Source organism: Aedes albopictus, chromosome 2, assembly GCF_035046485.1.
Source record: "Aedes albopictus strain Foshan chromosome 2, AalbF5, whole genome shotgun sequence".
NCBI lineage: Eukaryota > Metazoa > Arthropoda > Insecta > Diptera > Culicidae > Aedes > Aedes albopictus.
This window is the reverse complement of record NC_085137.1, coordinates 407,274,479-407,300,319: the sequence shown is the minus strand read 5'-3', so window position 1 is coordinate 407,300,319 and position 25,841 is coordinate 407,274,479. Positions and strand designations below refer to the sequence as shown.

At 38.7% G+C, this 25,841-nt stretch overlaps 1 protein-coding gene across 9 annotated transcripts in view; it reads right to left on the bottom strand.

Annotated features, from left to right (window-relative positions):
* Window positions 1-25,841, bottom strand: part of LOC109416999 (uncharacterized) — a 91,478-nt gene that overhangs the window by 31,189 nt on the left and 34,448 nt on the right. The gene's annotated exons all lie outside the window — the stretch shown is intronic.

The following is a 25,841-nucleotide window of genomic DNA, read 5'->3' as shown; positions in this document are numbered from 1 at the left end:
TCTACATTTGTAGTGCCATGACGACAAGTGTGAACCTTTGTAAGGATGATTAATTGATTTTTATGCCGTTTGCCTGTACGATGGGAATACAATTTAACCATTTGTGGTGAACGTTATTTCCAGAACTTTAGCATTGCGCGTAGAACAGAAGTAAAACTGACGCATTTGTTTGATAAAGCAAGATTTTCCTTCAGAGTGAAACTTTTGACAAATTAATCTCCTGTGATTGCATTTTTTTTAATTACGAAAAAAGCATAAAGTTTAGCTTTATCTACCGTAACATGAAGTAAATTTGAATACTGCCGTACTAATTTGTTTGAAAATATACTATGCATATCAATGCAGTTCAAATTACAATTGATTCAAAATTGAAACTTTATACCTTGACCATGGACGGCAAATGTCATAAAAATGTAATTTCGTTATTTGCTAATTTTACTGCACTAATGTTAATCGACGACATCATTGATTACCTATAACTAATCAGCATTATGGGTGATACGTACGGACAGAAATTTACACCAGAAGTGGTATAAAAAGAAAATTGTCATGACATTTTGTTTATGAAGCTCCGCGGAATTTTCCATCCCTGACCTTGATGATAATCTCTGGTCTAACCCTAGTAGGATGTTGAGGTCAAAAGGACCCAGACAGGCTCGCTGAACGTGCACTACGCCATCGTGGTGCGCCTAGCTAAATGGTTATGAGAGGTCATGGAAATAAACATTTTTTTATATTTGTACTAAAATAATTTACAAGTAGTTTATCTATAGTGGTCGTTTGAAGTATCTAGCGTTGTTGGCTTGGATTTGGTATCTACCGGAAGGTTGCTCTATAGACACGCTCTAGATCATAGAACACTACGTCGCAGCGAAAACCATGGGCGTAGCCAGAGGGGGGCAGAGGGGGGGGGGGGGGGGGGGCTGTGTGGTCGTGGAATCTTCGGGAATTTTTCCTGGGATGTCTTTAGAGCTTCCCTCTGTGATTGTTCTAGTACTTTTCTCGAGGATTCCTCCAGGAATTTTTACAGGGATTTCCAAAGGAATGTCAATAGAAATTCTTTTAGGTATTAGTATTTTTGCAACTGTTCCATCAGAGATTTTTTCAAGTATTTCTCCATCCCTGTACCAATAATTCAATCTGGAATAATTCGAAGGAATATCTTCCCGGAACCCTTACAAGAAATTTTACCAGAGATTAGCTAAAAATTAATCCAGGAGTTCCTTAAAACACTCTGCAAAACATACTTTTGGGAGTCCATCCAAAGATTCAAACAATAATTCGTCCAAAAAATATTGCAGACATGGATTCTGTTCCCAGAACAAAAAAGGGCTTCTTCCGATGTCTTTAGCAGATCGCAAACTCGCTTGTTGGTGCGTATACAGCTTTAAGCTACAAATTTATTAGCAAATTAGTTTTAGTTTTAGCACATTCATGTATGACTTACAAATTTCGGGGAGCCTAATCTCAAAGAGATTTTTACTGTCTTGCCTTAGATTTCGCCTACGCTGCCTATCTGTGATATTTCATTTTAAGGTTAGATTTAGTATTTAATAGAATATATCGAACTCACTGTGATAACCACCAACTGTGATACTGTTTAGGTTTAAGTTCAGTTTGATTCTAACGTTAGCTTATAAGTTCAGCTGTAAATAGTTTAAAGAAATAATAAATTCAAGTATTCTCCTATAAGTTTCCACATTGTCACGTACTCGCATGCCCTTTCACCACGTTTACAAAGAACAAGTGACAATTTACGCTTATGGATGTCATTCGGTTGACTGACATTCCCGCGGATGACATAACAGCTAGAGTGACTGGAAGGGAGAGTGGCGTCATTGTCAAAATTGGAACAGCGATCATCTGTCAAATCCATACAAATTCCCGTTCCAAACGAGCAGGAGACCTGTCAAAATTGGAACATGGCGCCACTCTCCCTTCCAGTCACTCTAATAACAGCCTGTCGGGAGCTACACCGTTCAGTTACGGTTACACCGCGGGGCAGTGCTGGCAGTAACAGATTCCTTCAATTTTTTTTCCTACAGAAATTCTACCAGGACGCGCACTATTGTAAAGAGTACAACACTACCGAAAAAAACTCGCTCATCGTATACAGCGCGAGCGAAGTGCAGTTTTGGTTGCTTGATAGCGCGCGTCCTGAAAGGTTAATGAAGCTTTCCTGGGATTTCCTCAAGAATCCCTCATGGGATTGCTTCCGGGATTGATCCAGGTTTTCCTTCAAGAATTCCTCCAGGGATTCACTCTGGAATTTCTTCTGTGTTTCTTTCAGGAACAACAGGGATTATTTTGAAATACCTGCAAGGGACACTTTTTAGAATTCCTCCGGGAATTCCTTTTGGAATTCTTTCAGGAACTCCTCCAGGAATTAATTCCAGTACTTCTACCAGGGACCGTTTAGAGATTCCTTTAGGAATGCCTCTAGGAATTGACTCCGGGATTCCTCCTGGGGTTTCTTCAGAAACTTCTGCGGGGTTTCCTTCATGGATTATCTTCTTAGAATTCCTCCAAAGATTCCATCTGCAATTTCTTCAGGAATTCTTATTCCTCCAGGAATGTCTCAAGGGATTCCTCCGCGAATTTCTTCAAAAATTCCTGCAGGAATTATTCCAGGGATTCTGGGAATTGTTGCAGGGATTCCCCAAAAAAATCATCCAAGGAATCCTTCAGAATTTCCCCAGGAGTTCTTGCAGGACCCAGCCAACACACGATCGCATATGATGTAGAATAGGATGCGAAAGTGGAGGCGATATATGTACACTTTAAACGCGGATAAATGGAAGCATGTACGCATTCGGCCTCTACTTTAGCATCCTATTCTGCATCATATACGACTTCGTGTTGGCTGGGGAGTTTCTCCTGGGATTGTTTCAGGAATTCTCTCACGGATTCCTCCAGAAATTCATGCAGGCATTCCTCCATGATTTCATCCAAAAATTACTCCAAGAATTTCTCCAGGGATTCCTTCAGAAATTTCTTCCAGGAATTCCTTCGGAAATTTCTCTAGATTTCTCAGAAGATTTTTTAAGAAATTTCTCCCATAGTTTCTCTTGAGATTCCCCTAGAAATTCATCCAGTAATTGTTGCAAGAATTCCTCCAGAGACTCCTCCAGGAGTTCTTTCAAGGATTCGTCCAAAAATTCCTAAAAGAAAACCTACAGGAATTCCTCCAGGATTTTATCCAGGGATTTCTCCAGGAACTCCTCCGGGAAATTTCCAGGAATAACCCCAAGAATTTCTTCATAAGTTCCTCCAGCAATTTTTTAGGAATTTATTCAGGAATTGCTTCTAGACATCCTTCAGAAATTATGTCAGCAAAAAATCACCAGGGGATTTTTTCAGAAATTCTTCCTGGAAATTCTCCAAGAATACCCTCAGATTTTTTTCAGGGATTCCTCCAGGAATTTCTCCTGAGATTCCTTTTTCAGGAATTCCTTCAGGTATTCTTCCAGGAATTCCGCTAGAAATTCCTCCTGGGATTTCTTCACAAATTTCTTCAAGGATTCCCAGAAGATTCCTTCAGAAATTTTTTCGAGGATTTCTCCAGGAATTACTCCAGAAATTCCGCTAGAAATTCCTCCAGGATTTTCTCAATTCCGTCATGGATTCTTCTAGCAATTCCCACATGAATACCTCTAGGAACTCCCCCAGGCATTCCTCCAGGATTTTATCCAGGAATTTCTCCACGAATTCCTCCAGGAATTCCTCGAGGAATTACCTCAGTAATTTCTTCAGGAATTCCTCCAGGAATTTCTTCTGGACAATGGACATCCTTCAGAAATTATGTCAGCAACTCCTCTAGAGATTCCATCAGGCACTTCTCCAAAAAATTCTCCTGAGATTCCATCAGGAATTGCTTCAGGGATTCCTCCAGAGATTTCTCCACGAATTCTTCCAGGGATTTTCCCTGGAATTTCTCCAGGAAATCCTTCGAAGATTCCTCCGGGAAATCCTCCGAGAATTTCCTCCAAGGATTCTTCCAGGAAATCCTCTAGAGATTTCTTCAGAAATTCTTCTAGGAAATTCTCCAGGAATACCTTCAGGAGTTTTTAGGGGTTCTTCCAGTTATTCCTTCATGAATTCCTCCAGAGATTCCTCCAAGAATTTCTCCACAAATTTCTTCAAGGATTCTCCCTGGGATTCCTTCAGGAATTCTTTTGAGGATTTCTTCCAGAAATTCCGCTAGAAATTCCTCCAGGAATTTCTCAAGAGAATCTTTTAGAAATAGAAAAATAACAGAAACAGAGATCTTCCGGAAATTTTAGGAGATTCCTCTAGAAATTCATTAAGTAATTCTTTCAAGAATTCCTCTAGAGATTCCTCCAGCAATTCCCACAGGAATACCTCTAGGAATGCTTCCAGGCAATCTTCCGGGCAAGAATTTCTCCAGGAACTTCTCCAGGAATTTCTCCACAAAATACCTCAGGAATTTCTTCAGGAAGATTTCTACAGTTATTATTTCAAGAATTCATCCAAGAAATTACTCCAGGAATTTGTTCAGATGTTCCTTAATGCATTCCTCCAGGATTCTCTCTAGAGATTTTCCAAGGAATTTCTCCAAGAATTCCTCCAAAGATCCTCCAGAAATTCATCTAGACTTCGTCTAGGATTTCCTCATGAGATCTCTTTAGAAATTTTTGTAGGTTTTCCTCCCATAATTTATACAGGAATTCTTTCAAATATACTTTCAAAAATTTTTACAGGGATTTTACAGAGCATTCCTTAAGTCATTTTTTAGGAATTGCTCCTGGGATTCATCCAGGTGTTTCTTCAGGGATTTATCTAGGAAGTCTTCCAGGGATTGCTCCAGGAATTCCTCAAGTGGTTTCTTCAGAAATTTCTCTCAGGTTCCTAATATATATATATATATATATATATATATATATATATATATATATATATATATATATATATATATATATATATATATATATATATATATATATATATATATATATATATTCAGGAGTTCCTTTGGGAATTTCAGAAATCCTTTAATCATCTTTCCATGGATGTACCCAAGAAATTCTCCAGGATTACCTGATGATTTTTTAAAATTATTTCAAGAATTTCTGGAGTAATTCCTTCAGCGAATAGTATTGGAAGATAATTTAAAAAGGACGCATACAGGAACCCGGAAATTTTAAGTTTGAGGACTAACCAGAGAGTTCGTTATTTCCAATAGAGTTCAATTAGAATTTACTATGAATGTTTTGTAGACATTAACAAAAATCAGAGCAAAAAATGCACGAGTAAATAAAATCCTTAATTTTCCAAAAAAAATGTCCCCACGTTGATTTGTGTAGATCAGCGACCTTTTTTACCGTATTGTACAAAATACAATAGCGTGACTGCAGAAGGGTTAAACAATGCTTTAGGATTATAATGTAATGTAATGTTATATTCAATTTTATCGTGTTGCGTTTAGTTATAAAAGCTAGTGGTACAAATTTGCTAAGGGTGCTAGCCTCCCCCCCCCCCTGACCGAAAAGCTGACTACGCCCTTGGCGAAAACCACAAAATATGTCGCCAAGTATATCCCCGCAAGATCAATACTTCAATCTTACCATATCATTTTATCAAATAAAAAGCGTGGTTGAATGGCTAAATTATTCATGGAATACAAATACAACATACCAAATTTTCCGGAAATGCTGGAACCGGTTCCGGTAGAGAAAGAGAAGGACTTTTTAGAACAATATGCTGCGAGTGTGAAGTAAGTAGCTCAAAACTCACTAGTATTCAAATCAAATAAACGTCTTGCTAAGCGAAAAAAACAAGAATTTCTTAATGCTTTCCTCCAGAGATACCTTCAGAACTTCTTCCAGGTATTTCTTCATTAATTTCTCCAGGAAGTCATAAAGGAATTTACCAGAGCTCCGATAGAGATAGCTTTAATAGTTCCATCTTCCCAAGAAATTATTCAAAAAATAATCAAGCAATCCTTTAAAATTTTCTATATAAAATCTTTTGATTGTTCATCTCAGGATTACTTCAATAATTCGTCCTCAAATCGTGGATATGGATCTCTTCAATTTTTTCTCAGGAATTCTTACAGAAATTCTTTTAGGAATTCGTTTGGAAATCTCTACAGGGATTATCTTAAAAATTTCTCCAGAGATTCACTCAGAATTCTTTTCAAGATTTTTACAAGAACAGCTCCCAGGATTATTTTGATTTTTATCCAAGGATTCCTCCAGGAACTCTTTTTGGGATTTCTTCAGGAAATCCTCCTGGAATTCTTTTAGAAGCACTTCAAAATAATTTTACGGGAACACATACAGGAGCCAAAATGTCAGCTACGATTACCTTCACAATTTTCTCCAAGAAATCCATTAGGAGTTCATCCATGAATTTGTTCTGGAATCCATCCACAAACTCCTTCAAGAATACACCCTGTAACTCCGGCAAAAGAATTTCTTCAGAAATTTATCCTGCGATTTTTTCTGGGATGTATCCGGAGATTATTTTCTCTCTCCAAAAACTCCTTCAACAAGTCTTTCATGCATTTCCTCAAGAACTCCTCCAGAACTTCCAGGGAAGTTTTGAGGGTGTTCCTTTGAAAAGTATATTAAGGATTCCTGCAAAAAAAATAAAATTAAAGAGCATTCTTCAGAAAAGCCGGGAGTGCCTCGAGGGTTTCCTTCAACGATTGTTTTACGACTTATGCTACGGTTCTTTCAGGAATTCCACCAGGGATTTCCTTCTGAAATATATGTTGGGATTTCTTCAGAAATCTTTCTTGGTATTTCTCCAAGAACTTGCTTAAATTTTTTCCAAGGATTTCTTCGGGAACTCCTGCAGCAGTTCCTGCAAAAGTTTACTCAGGAATCCTATCAGGAATACTTCTTTCAGGGATTCCTTCAGGCATTTAGTTCAGGTATTCACCTATGGAAGACTCTTTTGGAATTCTCCTAGGGATTATTCACGGAATTTTTCTAGGAAATGCAATTCTCCTAGGAATTCTTCATTGAATTCCTCCACAAAGTTCTTTTTGAATACAATTCAGTGATTCGTCCAGGTATTCCTACAGGTGAATTCGGGGATTTTTCCAAAGATTTCATTATTTGAGAGTTCTCCGGGAATGCCTCCTGGAAATTCGTCAAGAACTTCTCAGGGATTCCTTTCAGGAATTGCTACAGGGATACTTCTTTGGGGTAATTTTTGACCCCTTAATGTACAATTATTTATTTTTTATCAGCGCAGCTCCTAGATGACACTGTAAGTCGATTTGAGCATGAGCATAGATGACCGTACAATTTGTCGCAGTCTTTATCAAATCAAACAATATTTATGCTATTTTCCGGATGTTTCGACACTGGTTTGGTGTCATCCTCAGGTCTGCAATTATGTGTCCATAAGACGAACTGAAAGAAAGACAAATTGCGCCTTTGCCGAAACAAGATGTGCGAGAAAAAATAATAAGTTATGTCGTTTGAGATGCAAAGAGGTAGATTTGATGATTATAACAATTTCATAACATAACAAATTTTAAATTCACAGAAACAACCAAACCTGACAGTTACCGTTAGACTAAACATTGGACATACAACAAAACACATTGTCATATCAGTCATATAAGGCCTATAAGTTAAAAATTAACACATAATTGTAAAAGTAAACATCGAATTTCAGTATCCCCTGAGGATGACACCGAACCAGTGTTGAAACGTTGGGCAAATTCTTAAATTTTGGTTTGATTTAATAAAGACTGCGTAGACGCGGTAATGCTGCAGCAAGGGACTCGACAGAACGTGGAACGTTATAAACAGAAGCGGAAACAGCAGATCTGCCTCTTCGGGAGAAAAAGCGCCGCCTGGAAGAAGCGGAGTGTGAAGTAATGGAACTGTTGTGCCGTTCCCAAGAAACACGAAAGTTCTATCAGAAGCTCAACGCATCCCGCAACGGCTTCGTGCCGCGAGCCGAAATATGCAGGGATAAAGACGGAGGCCTCTTGACGGACGGACGTGAGGTGATCGAAAGGTGGAAGTAGTACTTTGATCAGCACCTGAACGGCGTGGAGAACGTAGGCACGGGAGCTCACGGCAACGAAGGAAACGACGACGCCAGTGCAGCGGAGGACGGAAATGAACCAACTGCCACGCTGAGGGAAGTTAAGGATGCCATTCACCAGCTCAAAACCAACAAAGCAGCTGGTAAGGATGGTATCGCAGCTGAATTCATCAAGATGGGCCCAAAAAAGTTGGCCACCTGTCTGCATTGGCTGATAGTCAGGATCTGGGAAACCGAACAGCTACCGGAAGAGTGGAAGGAAGGAGTAATCTGCCCCATTCACAAGAAAGGCGACCATTTGGAATGTGAGAACTTCAGGGCGATCACTATTTTGAATGCTGCCTACAAAGTGCTATCCCAGATCATCTTCTTTCGTCTGTCACCTAAAACAAATGAGTTCGTGGGAAGTTATCAAGCTGGTATCATCGACGGCCGATCGACAACGGACCAGATCTTCACCGTACGGCAAATGCTCCAGAAATGCTGTGAATACCAGGTCCCAATGCAACACCTATCATCGACTTCAAAGCTGCATACGACAGTATCGACCGCGCAGAGCTATGGAGAATCATGGACGAAAACGGCTTTCCTGGGAAGCTGACTAGACTGATTAGAGCAACGATGGACGGTGCACACCTAGAAAATATCACGTAATTTTAAGTGTCCTGAACCTGACATATACGAGCATCTTCAAAAACACAAATTTAGAGGTTGAAACATGTAAATTTACGTCTTTTAAGACACCCCAAAGTAAAACTTATTTTTCTTAGCGTCTAGCAATCGCTAGAACCGATTCGACAGATAAAAGTAAAGTAAAATAAGTCAATGCATGGATTCAAACACCAGATCTGCCGATCGCGAGCCACATCTCTTCCCTCTCGGCTATTTCACCGAGTTAGAAGGAGGCTGATGAACGTGATACTGATTCTACGTTTCTTATGAAACGAATTTGTAGACATCTAACGCAACCAACCAGCACTTACATGATGCGTGTAAAATTTAGTCCAATTTGTGATTCAGTCTTGAAAACGTTTACGTTCTTTGGTGATTCCGTTTCGTGCAAATTTCAGAATTTCTAAGTGTGTGTGCAAAACTGCGTAAGGGTTTCGGGTGAACTATCCAGTTCATTCGAATCTCGACGGGGACTGAGACAAGGTGATGGACTCTCATGCCTACTCTTCAACATCGCTCTGGAAGGTGTTATGCGACGAACCAGGCTCAACAGCCGGGCACTGGCGTAGCCACGGGAGGGGTTTTGGGGTTAAAACCCCCCCAGAGCCAAAATTTGTGGAACAAATTTTCAGTATAAAGCGGTTTGCGACGAAAAAATTTTTCGGCTGCGCCGCTATTTCCACACTACGCATACAATTGCTCATTACATTTTACAAAATGTAAGTATCAAATCAGAAAAGGTATCATTGACCGTTGAAAACCCCTCCCAGAGACAATTTCTGGCTACGCCACTGCAGCCGGGGAACGATTTTCATAAAATCCGGTCAATCTGTGTGCTTTGCGGATGGCATGGACATTATTGCAAGAACATTTGGAACGGTGGCAGAGCTATACACCCGCCTGAAACGCGAAGCAGCAAAGGTCGGACTGGTGGTGAATGCCTCAAAAACAAAGTGCATGTTGGTAGGCGGAACCGAAAACGACCGGATCCGTCTGGGTAGTAATGTTACGATAGACGGGGATACTTTCGAGGTGGTGGAGGAATTCGTCTACCTCGGATCCTTACTGACGGCTGACAACAACGTGAGCCGTGAAATTCGAAGGCGCATCACTAGCGGAAGTCGGGCATACTACGGGTTTCAGAAGAAACTGCGGTCGAAAAAGATTCACCCACGCTCACGCACCAAATGCACCATGTACAAAACGCTAATAAGACAGGTGGTCCTCTACGGGCACGAGACATGGACCATGCTCGAGGAGGCCTGCAAGCACTCGGAGTTTTCGAGCGGTGTGCAGGAGAACGGTGTGTGGCGGAGCCATCATCCAGAAGGTGGCCAAAGCCGGAAGGATACGGTGGGCAGGGCATGTTGCAAGAATGCCGGACAACAACTCTGCAAAGTTGGTCTTTGAAACTGATCCGGTTGGCACAAGAAGGCGTGGAGCGCAGAGAGCACGATGGGCGGACCAGGTGGAGCGTGACCTGGTGAGCATTGGGCGCGACCGAGGATGGAGAGCGGCAGCAACAAACCGAGTATTGTGGCATACTATTGTTGATTATGTCTTGTCTTAAATGTGAACAAATAAATGTATGTATGTATGCATAGCCGAAAATCATAAGATCAATCCTTATTCTTCCAAATGCATTTAACGATGAATCTAAATTTCATTTCCGCGATCCTTCCACCAGGAGCGCTAGTGTTCGATATTTTGACGTTTGTTAGTGTACACGTTGCTGAATGATGCGAACGAAAATTACAGGCAATTTGTGTAAGAGTGCGTACTACACAAACGTTAAATCGTAATCCATTATAGCCGACAGTGCCTCACGCGATATTACCAATAGGTGGAAGGGTGTTCATGAAAAAAACACCGGGCAAAAGTGTTTGATGAATTTTCTCTAAGAGTTACGTCTGTGCCGTACAACATGTTACCTCAAGATGCAATTTTTAAAGTTTTCTGCATACTGTGTATGTACATATTTATATTTTCTTGAATGGTACTTCGAATTCCTTGGCAATGCAAAACATCGATTTCCAAGAAAATAATTCAATCAAAATAGGTTTCTGGATAATTTATTTCTTAGCCTCTATGAAGCGTATCCTTCAGAACCACACCAACAAGCGCGTGCAACTCGGGAAGGTACAGCGTCTCCACTTCCCCATGCCAATGTCGTCGACCTTGTCCCGTGAAACAACAAGAAACTCATTCTAGACGACGGAAAAATAGAAAAAAAAAAACTCGATGCAAAATAAACAGTCAGGGTGGCACAGTAGACGTTTTCCACTTTTGCTTTGAAGTTTTTCACCTTTTGGCATTTGGCTTTGTAGATAGACTGCTCGGCAGGAATTCAAAGACACTCGTTCGGTTGGTTTCATTCCGGAACGGAAGGAACCATAGAATATTATCAGATTGAGTGCGGGGAACGGTGAAAATATGTAGGTAGTTGTTCTTTCGTTCTACAATTGCAATCAAAATTCTGTACGTAGAATGTACGGAATGCAAATGGGCAAGATTATTAGAGCATGAACGAGGACTGAGTTTTTTTTTCGTTGTGTTCATTTGTGTGCCGTGTATATGATAATACAATAACACAATTTTTTGTTTTTGAAATTTTAAGACTGAGGTACCGTCTACAACTAAATCATATTGTTCATTCTTGTGACAACTCAAAACTCCATTCTTTATACTCCTACATTTCATAGCCATAATGGCTATTCCACATTTTCCCATCCCTTAAAAAGTTCAATTACGTCCAGCGACAATAAAATTGTTGGTATGACATTAGTAATCCAATGAAAAAGATAATTGAGATATGGTATTCAAATTGTTTGACCATTCTATGGAGCTTGTAGCGAAAGTAAATCATTACCTAGTTTGCGAAAAGGGAACTACAAAAATGCAACCGCTCACGAAACCTTGAACTTCTTTGATGGTGAGCTACTCTCTCACTACGTGACCAGAAGGTGAAAGTGCACACTTCTGTGCGGTTGAGGACGACGGGTTGTTTCGATGTCGATAACAAATCGAAATATGAGTTTTATATAAAATTAATTATATTTTGAGTTTGAAAATAAAATTAATTATATTTTATGAAGGTTCTCAGAACCTCCATAAACATAATTGGAATTAGAACCATTATTAACTGAGAGCATTCTTTGCCAGCTAATTGGCCAGAATGTACACCATGGAAGTAAAAAAAATGAATTAAGTACGAATAGATCAATCAATCAATCAATCGCCAATATTACAGAATAGCAATGCGTAAACACTGGTTTTAGAAAGCAGAAAAAAAGATCCAATCTAATCCAATTTAATTTTCCAGTTTACCAAATATGAGGAAGGCAAAGGAATATTGTTTTAACTTCGAGTGATAGCCTTCTGCCACGCAATTCCTACTACAGTATACGCAATCAATAAATCATCCTCAAGTTTAACGTGTGGGAGGACATATGCTACATTCGTTTCGCTGATTCCAACATGCTTAGAAAAATGAAATGGGAAAAGCAACAAGCCGAAAGGTCAAAGGTTTCGTTTCGATGGAAAAGCAATGCTTAGAAGTGCTCTTGAATCAAGAAAGTTTTGCCTGGACACCACGCACAAAAAGGATGATCTTTTGTTCCTTATGACGCTTTGTTCATCCATCCATCATGATTGATTGGGGATGATCGTCATCGGGACCCTAGAGATAATAAACAAAGTCCATCGATGTCCTCTATCGAGTTTCAAATTAAATTTGAAAATTTGCAGCAACTCAGCGCATTATTATAAGAACGTTGGGGAAGGTCGAACTAAAATGCGAATTAGCCCATCCCATTTAGCAAAAAATGGAAATGGTAATAATGTCTTGTATCATTTGGGCAGGTGTACCTATTTTGGGCACTTGCCGCTATAACTAGGTCAATTTCAAACCGATTGATTTGATTTTTTTTATAGAATTGGGCACGTACAGTATCAAAAATTCAAATGAATCGGTTTGAAATTTACTTAGTTATAGCGGCAAGTGCCCAAAATAGGTACACCTGCTCGAATGGTACAAGACCCTAGTTCAAAATCTCGAAAAGATTGTTTTGATTAAAAATAATCATTCCAAAATATGCGGTCCTTCAAAGGGTCTAAGTTCTTCAAAAATTGTATGGAAACACAAAGAACATGGATAATTTTTGGGCAAAACATCTTAATTCTATTGAATCGATTTTCATTCAAAAGGATCAATAAAAATGTGCTCAGAATTACGAAACGATGCACATAAACATGAGGGATGAATCACATAGAAAGGCTAATGGTCGAGCATGAATTACATCGTGGAAATCCACCATTCACAGCCGATGTTAAGCTAATCAATTCTAAACAAAATGGGCAGAAACTTCCAAAAAAGTTGATTTTGTGGTTTTTGTCTAGGACAAAAGATTAAACGCAACGGGCTTCGTGGCCGTGCGGCTAGAGGCGTCTGTCATCTAGACGTTTCGTAATGCTCGGAGTGTGGGTTCGATTCCCGCTCCAGTCGGGGAAAACTTTTCGTCAAACGGAAAATTCTCCAATGGGCCACTGGCTGTTATATGTGTTGTCCGTTGTCTAATGTTCAGTCTTATTCAGTCTTTACAACCTCTGGTTGAAGACGGTGTAGTGCCTTTTTTTCCTTGGAGATGGCATAATTTTGATTGGATTGTCCTCACGTCGTGCTTTTGCCACCACACAAGATACCCATAGGCCAATATTGGCCGAACTACAGTTGTGTAAATCCATTTGATATACTATGGTTTTACACCCCAAGTTTAACCAAAGGTTCATCGGCATTGCCCGAAGGCCAAACAAGCTTTGGTGATAAGACTCCCCCTTGGGGACATCCACAAACACTCAATATCCTAATCGCTGCTTCACGCAATGTCGAGAAGAGATGTCGGTTTTTCAGCATTTGGTAAATCCAGTTGGAAATCATTGGAGATAAAGGGTGATACGGTCAAAATTTGGTCACACAATTTGTGCCATAACTTGAGACTGCGTACACCAAAACAGCTAATGTTTGGACCAGTAATGGTACATTATATGTAGCATATACCATACAATTTTCATCAAAATCGGTTTAGTATTTGTGGAGATATTGTGAATCCTGAAAACTGCAATTTTAAAATTATGTACAAAAAGGATTAAAAAATAAGAACACATTTTTACTCTTTTATTTATAGAGCCTGAAATACTGAACCAATTTCAATGAAAATTTTTCTGTATGTAAAGTATACATATCAAAATGTTGTGTAAGAATTTCATTCAATTTGATCCAGCCGTTACAAAATTATATTTGTTTAGGTGGTCAAATTTTGTCACGTCAAGTCAAATTTTGGTCACACATTTTTTTCCATAACTTGAGACTGCGTACACAAAAACAGCTGATTTTTTGGATCAGTAATGGTACATTATATGTAGCATGTACCATAAAATTTTCATCAAAATCGGTCTAGTATTTGCGGAGATATTGTTGAACCCTGAGATCTGCAATATTAAAATTTTGTGCAAAGAGGATTCACAAATAAGAACACATTTTTACTGTTTTATTTATAGAGCCAGAGATACTTAACCGATTTCAATGAAAATTTTTCTGTATGTGAAGTATGCATTTCAAAATTTTGCGTAAAAATTTCATTCAATTCGATCCAGCCGTTACAAAATTATATTTGCTTAAGTGGCACCCGGTCAAACTGCTACAACTTTGAAATTATTCATACAAAATGGCTGAAAATTTTACTAAGAACATATTTTTGTAATAGTATTATACTGTAAAATTTTGATAAAAATCGGAGCAGCATTGGTAGTTCTATAATCAAAATTGTGCTTTACTGACCTTCAATTTCCGAAAATTTACTATGGAGCGCCTTTGTACAAAATTTTAAAAAGGTAGGTCGATGGTTTTATCTATACATATATCAACCAATACTTAATCGATTTTGATGAAAATTTTATGGTATAAGCTACATATAATGTAGCATTACTGGTTCAAAAATCAGCTGTTTTGGTGTACGCAGTCTAAAGTTATAAAAAAAATTGCGTGACCAAATTTTGACCGTATACCATGACTCCGTGCGGCTTCCAATAATATCAAAATCACCCTCGATATCTAAGAAAACACCCAAACAAGATTGCTTTTGAGTGAATGCTTTCTCAATATCGTAAACAACTTTGTGTAAAAGAGTCACAGTGGACTTTCCAGATTGGTAGGCATGTTGGTTCACATGAAGAGGCACGTTGGCCAGATGAACAACACGAATATGATGATTGACAATGCGTTCTTAGTATTTCAGAAGAAAAGGGGTCGCTTCTTCATACGACGCACGACCCACTTTCGGAATAAACTTCACAGTAATATCCCACCTGGATTTGGGAATATAGCCTGTAGCAAAACTGCAAACAAGTAGTTTTTTGAAAACATGTTTGAAATAATCAAATCGCCTCTAAAGCAAAACTAGGATATCTCCCATCTGCTCCATGAGGTTTGAAAGTAGCAAACTCAATCGATTCTATAGTTATGATACTCAGAGCCGAAGCTAGAGAATCATACCTACAAAAAAATACATCAGTCTCATCCGAAGATGTAATATCCACACATTCGGGGAAGTGTGTGCTGAATAAATATTCTAAAATTTCCTCATCAGAGGAAGTGAAATCGCCATTTGGCAAACGCAGTTTGTTCACTCCAGAATCCTTAGATTTTGCAAGGATTTTGTTCAACCGACTGACTTCACTCAAACTGGAAACATTTGTACAAAGGTTTTTCCAGCCGACCGTTGAGCTTTGCCTTTTTCCAACTCGTTCTACATTGTTTCCTGAGCTTGGCCAGATCAGAGTTTCATCAAGGGGTTCTGCTGGTGGTCTTAACAGACCGTTGAGGGCAAGCTTCTTTACAAGCTTCCATGATAAAAAAGTTGTGGTTTCAACGACATCATCTAAATCACTTGGTGTCAATGGATGGTAAGTATCGATGAAATTTTGACCGCAACCAAATCAGTGAAGAGATCCAAGTTGGTCAACTCTTGATTAATTGTGTTAGAGCAAAGCGTTATGTCTGACACTTCCTCTCTAGCAGATACCATGAAGGGTGGGTGGTTGCCTATGTTAAATAATCCAAGGTTTGTGCTACTTAAGTATTCATCAAACTGGAACCTCTCAAGTTAATGTCTGAGTTGCCCCAGATGATATGGTGAGCATTGGCATCACTGCCAACAATCAGCGGGAGGCCTTTTGAAATATAGTATGCGATGACATGTTTGAAAGCATGCGTAGGGGATGGTACAACATGAAACCGAACAATAGACGTATTTCCTGTTGAGGTTTCCAACGGAAACATCAATTGTGACAGCACATACATCTCTGTTGTCTCATTCAGAGATGAGTGTAGCAACGATTGCGTTGTTGACAAACACACAGACTCGAGGCATGACACGCGAGTTTGCCATTTCGTTTTTACTGAAAGTAGCAAACACCTGGTTCACAAAGTTTCCTGGATAGAAATTCCCCTTACGAAGGAAGAATCTTGGACTAAGGCCACATGCGCTGTACCATTTTGCAGAAGTCTGCAAAGATTGATCGTTGCTGTTCTTTTATGCTGAAGGTTGATCTGAGCTATCCTAATCGTAGCTACTATCCAAACTAGGCAAGATCAAATGCTTTGCAATCACATCACATCTTTGAAAGAAATCCTGAAAGAACGCAGGAAGCAATTTTTGAAGAAATCCCTAAATGGAGCATCCAGAATCTTGGGATAATTTCTGTTAGAGATTCCGAGAAGAGCTCTGGGAATAATGCCGACAAAATCTGTAAGAAAACAATCTCAGGTGGATCACTGCAAAAAATAGATAATCAACTACGCGGAAAAGCCTTGAACTCTTAAACTCTTGGAGGTATTTTAGTAGAAATCCCCGGAATCACGAGAGAAACTTTAACAGAAATTCCGCGACAACATCTGCGGTATATCCTGTCCTGAGAGAAACTCTTGTGAAGATCTCGGGAAAAATCCTGGTAGAAACCCGCGGAAATTCTGGGAGCAATGCTGGGAAAACCTTTAGAGATATTATGTATGATCCCCGTTAAAATTCTAGAAAAAATTGATCGAAATTCCGTAATCCAGGAAGTTTCTCAAAGAAGAATCCTGAAAAAAAAAAAATGATCGGATATTGGAAAAATGCTGGTAGGTATCCGGAAGAAACTCCGGAATGAATTCAAAAAGGCGTGAAAAAATACGGAAGGAGTTTAGTAAAAGCCCTGGAAGGAATTTCAGGAGGTATTTCCAAAGAAATTCCAGAAAAAAAACCTGGAAAAACCGTTATGGTCGATTTTCTAGAAGGATACACTAACACTACATTTTTTTTAATTCATATCCAACATATCCATCACAGTAAACATTATGTGCTCTATTTCTGAGTACTAGCTACTTTTTTTTTCGTACGACCCAATGTTTTATTTTTTTAACCGTGCAAATTTTCCCTGAGTATTCACGATATTCACTGAGTATTCCAGGTTTTTCCATGTTAAATAAAGTTCCCTGAGGATTCCCGGTTTTTCAGGTTTTTCAGGTTTGTACAGTGATAGACATTCGTTTAGCCGAGGCTAAACAAATTTCAAAAAAGTGCCAGGAAACTCATACAAAAGATTTTATGATTAAAGTTTTTTATCGTAGTGATAGTATATCTAGTACTGTTTTATAAAAATGTGATACATCACACTTGCATATACACTGAAACAAAAACGAGGGTAAAAACCCTTCAAATGTCATTTTTTGCCTAGACATTCGTTTAGCTGAATTGTACAATTTTTAGAATTCCATAATAAAAAACTATCAAATTATCCAAATTATCAAATTATCAAATATCCAACAAAGTCATTTTGTATGGTGATCTGCATTATAGATCGACTTGTAAATCATGAATTAGATCGTTTTTGGAAGTGTTGCCATATTAATTTTGCATGCATCTCATATAAATATGTCATAATATTTTAAATGTTTCTCAATAGAGATTTGATGTAGTTATTTTTATCGGAAGTTTTTCAAAAGAATCTAATGAAAGTTTCATGACCAAAGCAGGTTGAAATTTTGCGAAAACAACGTTTTTAACAGGAAAAAAATAACACAAACCATCAAAAAATCACGTATTTAAGTATTGTTTTGATGAAATATGATGGTTTCACTTGCATAAATCACAGCGTTTACTACTATTACGTCTTCTAATAGCTCCCAATATCTTCTAGACTGTATTCTGGCTGAAATAATATACATTGGACGGCTCATATTTCGAGAACTGGCACCGAAAGTATTCAAATTTCTAGCATGAACTACTTGTTTCATAATTTAGACATTCTTTTCAAATAAATCATGTTAAAAATGAATGTGGTTCACAACTAAAACTCATTTATAATATATTTCTTCAGATTGAATGAAATAAGCCAATTATTTAACCAAATCTTGCATTTTTGTATGAGCATCTGCTTTTGAATAAACAGGGTACACAAAATCTGACACTTCTTGCAGTTCTTTCACTTTGCAGTCTTCTATCTCATTTAGTAATGGTAGTATCAAACAGGTATACTCCACAGGCATTAGGGCACGTATTTGTTTCAATGCAGAACTATTTATTTTAGCTTTTATCAATCCCATTTTAAAGTTTAACCAACCAAAAACCAATACACTTATTTTTTTCATGACATTTTATGCAATAATTTGAACATTTCTGACAATAATTCTGTGCCATATTTTCTAAACTGCTAATCTAGCTTACGTTTGAGTGTTTACAGAAATCAGTTTTCTTAAATAATTTTTTTATCGCCGCTTCTCCTTATCGGGACATTTTTTTATAATATTTCTCCGAATTTCACAAATAAATAAAATTTAAGGTCAAATATCTTGCTAACACGTCATAAACTAAATGCCTTGGAGTATATTCTCGAAATATACTCACGAAATTGCAAAAAATCTATTGAAAACCAATTTTTCATTTACCTCGGCTAAACGAATGTCTAGGCAAAACATGAAATTTGAAGGGTTTTTACCCTCAGTTTTGTTTCAGTGTATATGTAAGTTTAATGTATCACTTTTTTATAAAACTGTACTAGATATACTATTACTACGATAAAAAAGTTTTATCATAAAATCTTTTGTATGAGTTTCCTGACACTTTTTTTGTTCTCGGCTAAACGAATGTCTATCACTGTATGAGTGACTCTTGAGCAGGGTTCGTAATTTTCGTTTCAGCGATACGAAATATGGCTATTCTCACGGCGGCGGGAGAGCTTATTTTCACTATTTTGCTTGAGGAACACTTTTCCCCTCCAGCACTTCTTTCGAGAGTAGCGATTCATGATAACTGAAAATCGCTTCAACTTGCAGATATTTTCTTTTCGTTCTGCTAAATTTTCTCTCACCCAATTTTCACGAAAATCTTTTCAAAGCAGATTAACAAAAATTGTGCCCGCGACGGGATTCGAACCTGGAATATTACTAAAAACATACGCGACACGCGCACTCTATCCACACCACCACGCCAACCACACAGAGGGTGTAGAAAATATAATGCATAAAACCAATCTTCGTCGGCGTCATATGAGTCAAGGAAAGACAACATATTCGGCCGACAAAGGGCAAGCGAAATTCTCGCACCTTTGGGAGTGAGTGAAAAAATGTTTTCGCTCTGCTCTTTGTGCGGGAGATTTCTCAAGCCAGATTTTCGCTGAAAATTGGCGTGAGGGAGAATTCTATTTTCGTGAGAATGAGCAAAAATTCCGACCGCTGCCTGAGAGATATGATGAGCTTCGATTTCGAGCTATAATCATTCCTGTAAGTTTTCCGTTTGAAAGTTATGATTTTCAAAGTTAAAAAAAGCCAAACATCACAAAACCGACCAGAAGTTCATTTTATCATAAAATTAAGGAATTTTACTTGACCAATGAGTGTGTTCATATATGAACAGGTCTACTGTGCAGTCAGTACCAGTGGAAGAACTGGCCAATGTCTAGCACATTGAAACCAATAAAGAAGCAAATTCCAAAATGTTGGGTAAAACAGCCCAACTAATAAAATCATACCTGAATGTGATTTGATCATTACTAAAGGTGAATGGTGTCAAGATGAGTTTGCATAGAGTATGCTTCTAGAAATTCTTTTAATTCTGTACCCAATGGAAATACATAGACAACTTTACTTATGTTTTTTCTTGCTTGCAATTAAGTTTTTCTGGTTATTTTATTATTGACAAATGTTTACAAGGATATTTAGAAACACATGGAGGCGCATGGTTGTTGGTGCCTACGCTTCCCATGTTAGGGGTTATTCAAATATGACGTCCATCGTTCCACTTACGTTTCACGAACCAGCTTTTCAAATTGCTAAAAATCGCTAACAAGAAGCATTAAGGTACACCGGGGCAAGTTGAAATGGGTGGGGTAAGATGAAATAGCAGATTAACATGATGTTATTCAATCATTATAAACAATTTGAATGTCATATCACATAGTTATAGAATCAAACTTTTTTTTGGCAGAGAAAAAAATATCACAAATTGTATTGAAAACTATTTAAACCCCGGTGCACCTTAATTTTGTGGATATTTTTGCTAAGGTATCAAGCAAATACTGTTGAGTTGTCACTAGTTTGAATGTCTAACAAATGATACTATTTAATATTGAATCCGATAAAGGTGTGTTCTAGGGTGTGTTGGTGATTTACCCTCGAGGCCATTGCCCTCTATCCCTCCCTCCAGCGAAAGTATCACTATAATGGAATACGTCACACATTTGTCATGTGGTACGAAGTATCAGGAAAGTGGCGTCAAAAGTCATGTGATGCGACATCCCGATGCAGATCGACCCGGCCAGGACGAGGCAGACAATGTCATCGAACGCGAAGCGTGCTGCTGATGTATGTCATAAATAATCTTCTTGCCATATCGACCGAACCAGGGGGTCACGAAAAGTGCAAAAGTCGCATCCCGGAGGAGGTACGTGTGTTAATAATTCATATCGGAGTATTATAGATACACTACCTGTTGGAAGTGTGAACTCCTATCGAGAGTGTTGAGATAAAAATTGATCTCCGTAAAAAGTTAGAAGTAAGATATATCGAAGTTCTGCTGATGTTCCGTCTTCAGCTATGTTGACCATTTTTGTCCTCCAATTAGTTTGATTGGAAATAGGACCGTTTGAAATTGACAGGGTTCCGAGATATTCAACAATCTTGGGCCCACATAGCCGAGGTGGTAAACGCACGGGTATTCAGCATGACCATGCTGAGGGTGACGGGTTCGATTCCCGGTCGGTCCAGGATCTTTTCGTAAAGGAAATTTCCATGACTTCCTTGGGCATAGAGTATCTTCGTGCCTGCCACACGATATACACATGCAAAATGGTCATTGGCAGAGGAAGCTCTCAGTTAATAACTGTGGAAGTGCTCATAGAACACTAAGCTGAGAAGCAGGTTTTGTCCCAGTGAGGACGTTACGCCAAGAAGAAGAAGAAGATATCAAAATTGTTACAGTGTCATATGAACAACATAGATGAACGTCATACTCTGTTCACTTTCCATCGTTCATATTTATAACGGATAGTTCAAATACTCAGTAGTTTGTCAATTGGTCGTTCACGGCGCTCGCATTTTTTTCGCTCCTTTTTGACGCCTGTTCACTACCACCATGTAGTGTGCCAACACATCATGGTTATCACTGGGTTATAAGAGATAAGTGACATTTCAACACACGAACACTAGCGTGCATTTTTCCATACACAAAAATGCACGAGAATTCAAAGGCTATTCAGATTGCATACACGCATACATTTGAACGTGATTACCACTATTGTCTCCTATGTTAGTCCATGTACTTTTGAGAGGTAGTGTGTACGCTCGACAGCAGCATATCAACGCGTATGAGAACATTCCTATACATAAATATGTAAAATATTCAGAATTTCATCTTGTCTCGTGCTGCTGATTCGACCAAGGAAGATGTGATGGATCCGTCTCGAGAGGCATACAATTTTACCACCACTGAGAGACGTATTAATAATATGTGGAACATTTTTCCACATATATTTTTTTTTGGTTTAACATCTCAATTGGAACAGAGCCTGCTGCTCACTGAGCAAAAGCTTCGAGAGTAAACAATGCCAGCAGGTGAGCCATTATTGAACCCATTTCAGCGTGAATCGTTATCTATCATGGATTAATCGTCAGTAGGTAGTCTGTGGTGTACATACATACCTGGATGTTAGCTTAGTCTTTGGACTGATATGAATTGTTTACCACGTGAATGAGGGAGAGTTTTCCCAATGGTTTCATGTCTTTTTTTTTTCATGGTTAAGCTTATCGATTGCAGCACCACAGGTAGTGTTATACAACGTCATGCCACATGGATTGCCTTGTGTTTTGTGTACAAATAATTGTCAGACTTGAATAAGTGGTATCACAGGGCAGAAGGATCGACAAATAGCGCAAACACCATAAGATGCTGCACTTCAATTTACACTGTTAATTGAGCTGTTAATAAAATTACGCTTCAAATATAGCGTGAATGGACAATGAGGCAATACGTTGATTAAGGTCTTGTAAACCATATTTGTCAAGAGTTCAATGTCGTAACTTGCATTTCTTTGATGAATTGAGGTTTGTTTCTTGTGGAAATACCAGCCCGTATGCTGTGAAATTTGCAAGTGACGACAATAATTGGTATGTGCAAAAGAAAATGGCATGAATTACACAATCAGCTCAAAATTTTATCCTAAAGAAATAAAAACAGCAAAATTATTTTTTTTTTCCTGCAAAATACAATAGATAAGCTTCATTTGCTTCTTACAACATTTTTTCTAGGTCAAACCGTTTTTGATCTGCATCCGACTGTAAGTGTACCGATTCTAAAGTGCACAGGCTGTAATTCCTGGAAGAATTCTTGGATGAGACCCAGCACGAATTCCTTAAGAAATTCCTTGGAAAAATTCTTGGAGCAATCCCTGGAAAAAATCTTGGATCCAGAAATCTATAGAGGAATTCTGGGAGGAATTGCTGGAGAAATTTCTGAAAAAAATCCTTGAGAAATTCCAGGAGAAATTGCTGGAAGAACTCTTGTAGAAATTTCTAGAGGATTCTCTGGGAATATCCCTGGAGAAATTCGTGGAGAAATCCCTGGAAGAATTCCTGAAGCAATTACTGGATGAATCTCTGGAGAATTCCTGAAAATGTCTGATAGTATTCCTGGAGAATTTCCTGGAAGAAATTCCTGGAGGAATTGCTGACATAGTTTCTGGAGGATGTCCAGAAGCAATTCCTGGAGAAATTCTTGGAGGAATTCCTGAAGAAATTTCTGAGGTATTTTCTGAAAGAATTCCTGGAGAAATTCTTGGATAAAATCCTGGAGGAATTCCTAGAGGCATTCCTGTGGGAATTGGTGGAGGAACCTCTGGAGAAACTCTTGAAATAATTGCTGAATGAATTTTTAAAGCAATCTCCAGAGGAATTCTTGGAGATTTCTATTGCTATTTCTGATATTTTTCTATTTCTGAAAAAAAAAAATCCCTTGAGAAATTCTAGCGGAATTTCTGGAGGAATTCCTGGAGACATCCTCGAAGGAATTCCTGATGGAATCCCTGGCTGAATCCTTGAAGAAATTTCTGGATATAATCCTGGAGGAATGTCTGGAGGAATTCCAAGAAGTATTCCTGTGGGAATCACAGGAGGAAGCCATCATGAAATTCCTGGAGGAGTTCTTGAAATAATTTCTGGATACATTTCTGGATGCATCTCTAGAGGGGTTCTGGGAGATTTTTATTATTTTCCTATTTCTGAAAAAATCCCTTAAGAAAATATTGGTGGAATTCATAGTGAAATTTCTGGAGGAATACCTGGAGATATCCTTGAAGAAATTTCTGAAGGAATCCCTGGGGGAATCCTTCAAGAAATTTGTGAATAAATCCCTGGGAAATCTCTAGTGGAATCCCTGAAAAATTGCTAAATGTATACCTGGAGAATCTCCTGGTAAAATTTATGAAAAAAACCCTAGGGGATTTGCTGGAAGAATCCTTAGAGAAACTTCTGGAGGAATCCCTGGGAAAATCTCTGGAGAAATTCGAGGAGAAATCCCTGGAAAAATCCCTGAAGCAGTTTATGAAGGAATTTCAGGAGAAATTTCTCGAAAAATGCCTGGAGGAACCTCTGAAAAATTCCTGAAACTATTCCTGAATAATTTCCAAGAAGAATTTCTGAAAAAATCCCCTGAAGATTTTCTGGAAAAATCCCTGGAGGAATTTCTAGAGAAATTTCTGGTGGAATTCCTGCAGAAATCTTCGAAGGAATTTCTGAAGGAATCCCAGGGAGAATACTTGAAGAAATTTGTTTAGATATTTCTGAAGGGAAATCTGGAAGAATTCTTGGAGCAATTCCTGAAAAAAATTGTAGAAGGTATTCCTAGAGATAATCCTGGAAGAACTTTTGAAGAATTTCCTAGAGAAATTTCTGGATGAATTGCTGACGTCATAAATTATGGAATTCCTCGATTAATTCCTGGAGAAATTTCTCGAGGAGACCCTGGAGAAATTCCTGGGTAACGGAGAAATTTCTAGAAGCATTCCTGGAGGAATATCTGGAGGATTCTCTAGAGGCATTTCTGAAGAAATCCCTGGAATAATTCCTGGAGCAATCTCTGAAGAAACTCGTGAAGAAATCCCTTGAGAAATTTCTGAAAGAATTCCAGGAATAATTCCTGAAGAAAATGCAGATGGAATCCTTGGAGAAATCCTGAAGGAATTCCAAGAAGGCTTCGTGGTGGAACTCTTTGAGGAATCCCTGCAGGAGTTCCTAAGGAAACCCCAGGAGGAATCCCGGAAGCAGTTTCTAGAGGCATTCCTATGGAAATCCCTAAACAGTCCCTGGACGAAGTACTGGATTAATTTCTGGAGGAGTTCCTGAAAGAATTCCAAGAGGAATGCCTTGAAGGAATTCTAAAAAGTGTTCCTGGGGGAATCCTTGGGGGAATTTTTGAAATAATCTCTGGAGTTGAAAGAAACACAGAAGAAATTCCCGGGTGAATCCCTAAAGGAATTCCTGAAGGAAAACCTGGAGGAATTCTTGAAGAAATTCCATGAGGAATTCCTTTGGAAATCCCAGGAAATCTTTCGTATCAAATTCCTGGAACAGTTTCTGTGTCCATGTCTGCAATAATTTTTTGACGAATTATTGTTGGAATCTTTGGATGGACTCCCAAAGGAATATTAGTTTTCACTGGAAGAACCGCTCCCAAGTAACAATCTTAATTCTATTTGGTTTTATTTGTTTTTATGATAGTTTTATCGGAACATTGCATATTCTAGTTGATCTTATCGGAGTTTCAGCTGAGCATAACTATTCTTCGTCAATATGTGGTTTTAAAAACACCTCCAAGAATACTTGAGGTTCAGTTCATAAAACCATGAACACAACAAGAACTGTTGAACTTATTTTCAGTTTTATAAGGTTCTTGTAGTTATCTTCAATCATCCGTTCTTGGTCAAGTGCAACTGTTCTCGCATGAGAACAGTTTGGTACATGAAAAATACAAGAAAAAACTCAAGCATCAGATTTCGATTCTCGTCGTTCCATTGTTGCTGCCATAGGCGCCAACTTGTGACGTAGTTGGGGGGGCGAAGCTCTCCAAAATTGGTCAAAATTCAACTTTTTTTAGCTCAATGTACTAGTTTTCACGTAAATATGCCTAAACTAGATGAACTGCGTCGAAATTTTACGAATTTCGTTGATTTTGAGAGGCCTCGCCCCCCCCAAATACGTCACAAGTTGGCGCGTATGGTTGCTGCCAATCAAGAACACCTACCCGGAAACCCAACCGCGACGCGGTGCAGTCCCAAGTTCCTCCGGTTGCAGCATCCGAAATGGGGTGGGTATGGTCATCCAGGACGTCGATTCCCGTGCAATCGGGGTTCCAATTATCGATCTTCAAAATCAACAACTACTTACCTGTTGGAAGTGCTGACCGGAGGAATGAGGCACTGCACCGCATCAAGGCCAGTTATCGAAAAAGGTCTGCCTGGTTGGCAACGGTACCGGGCTGATAAATAAATTCATCGGACGAGATTCACAAAATCCACCGCGGTGCGATAGATTATTATTTGTTTACAATTTGGCG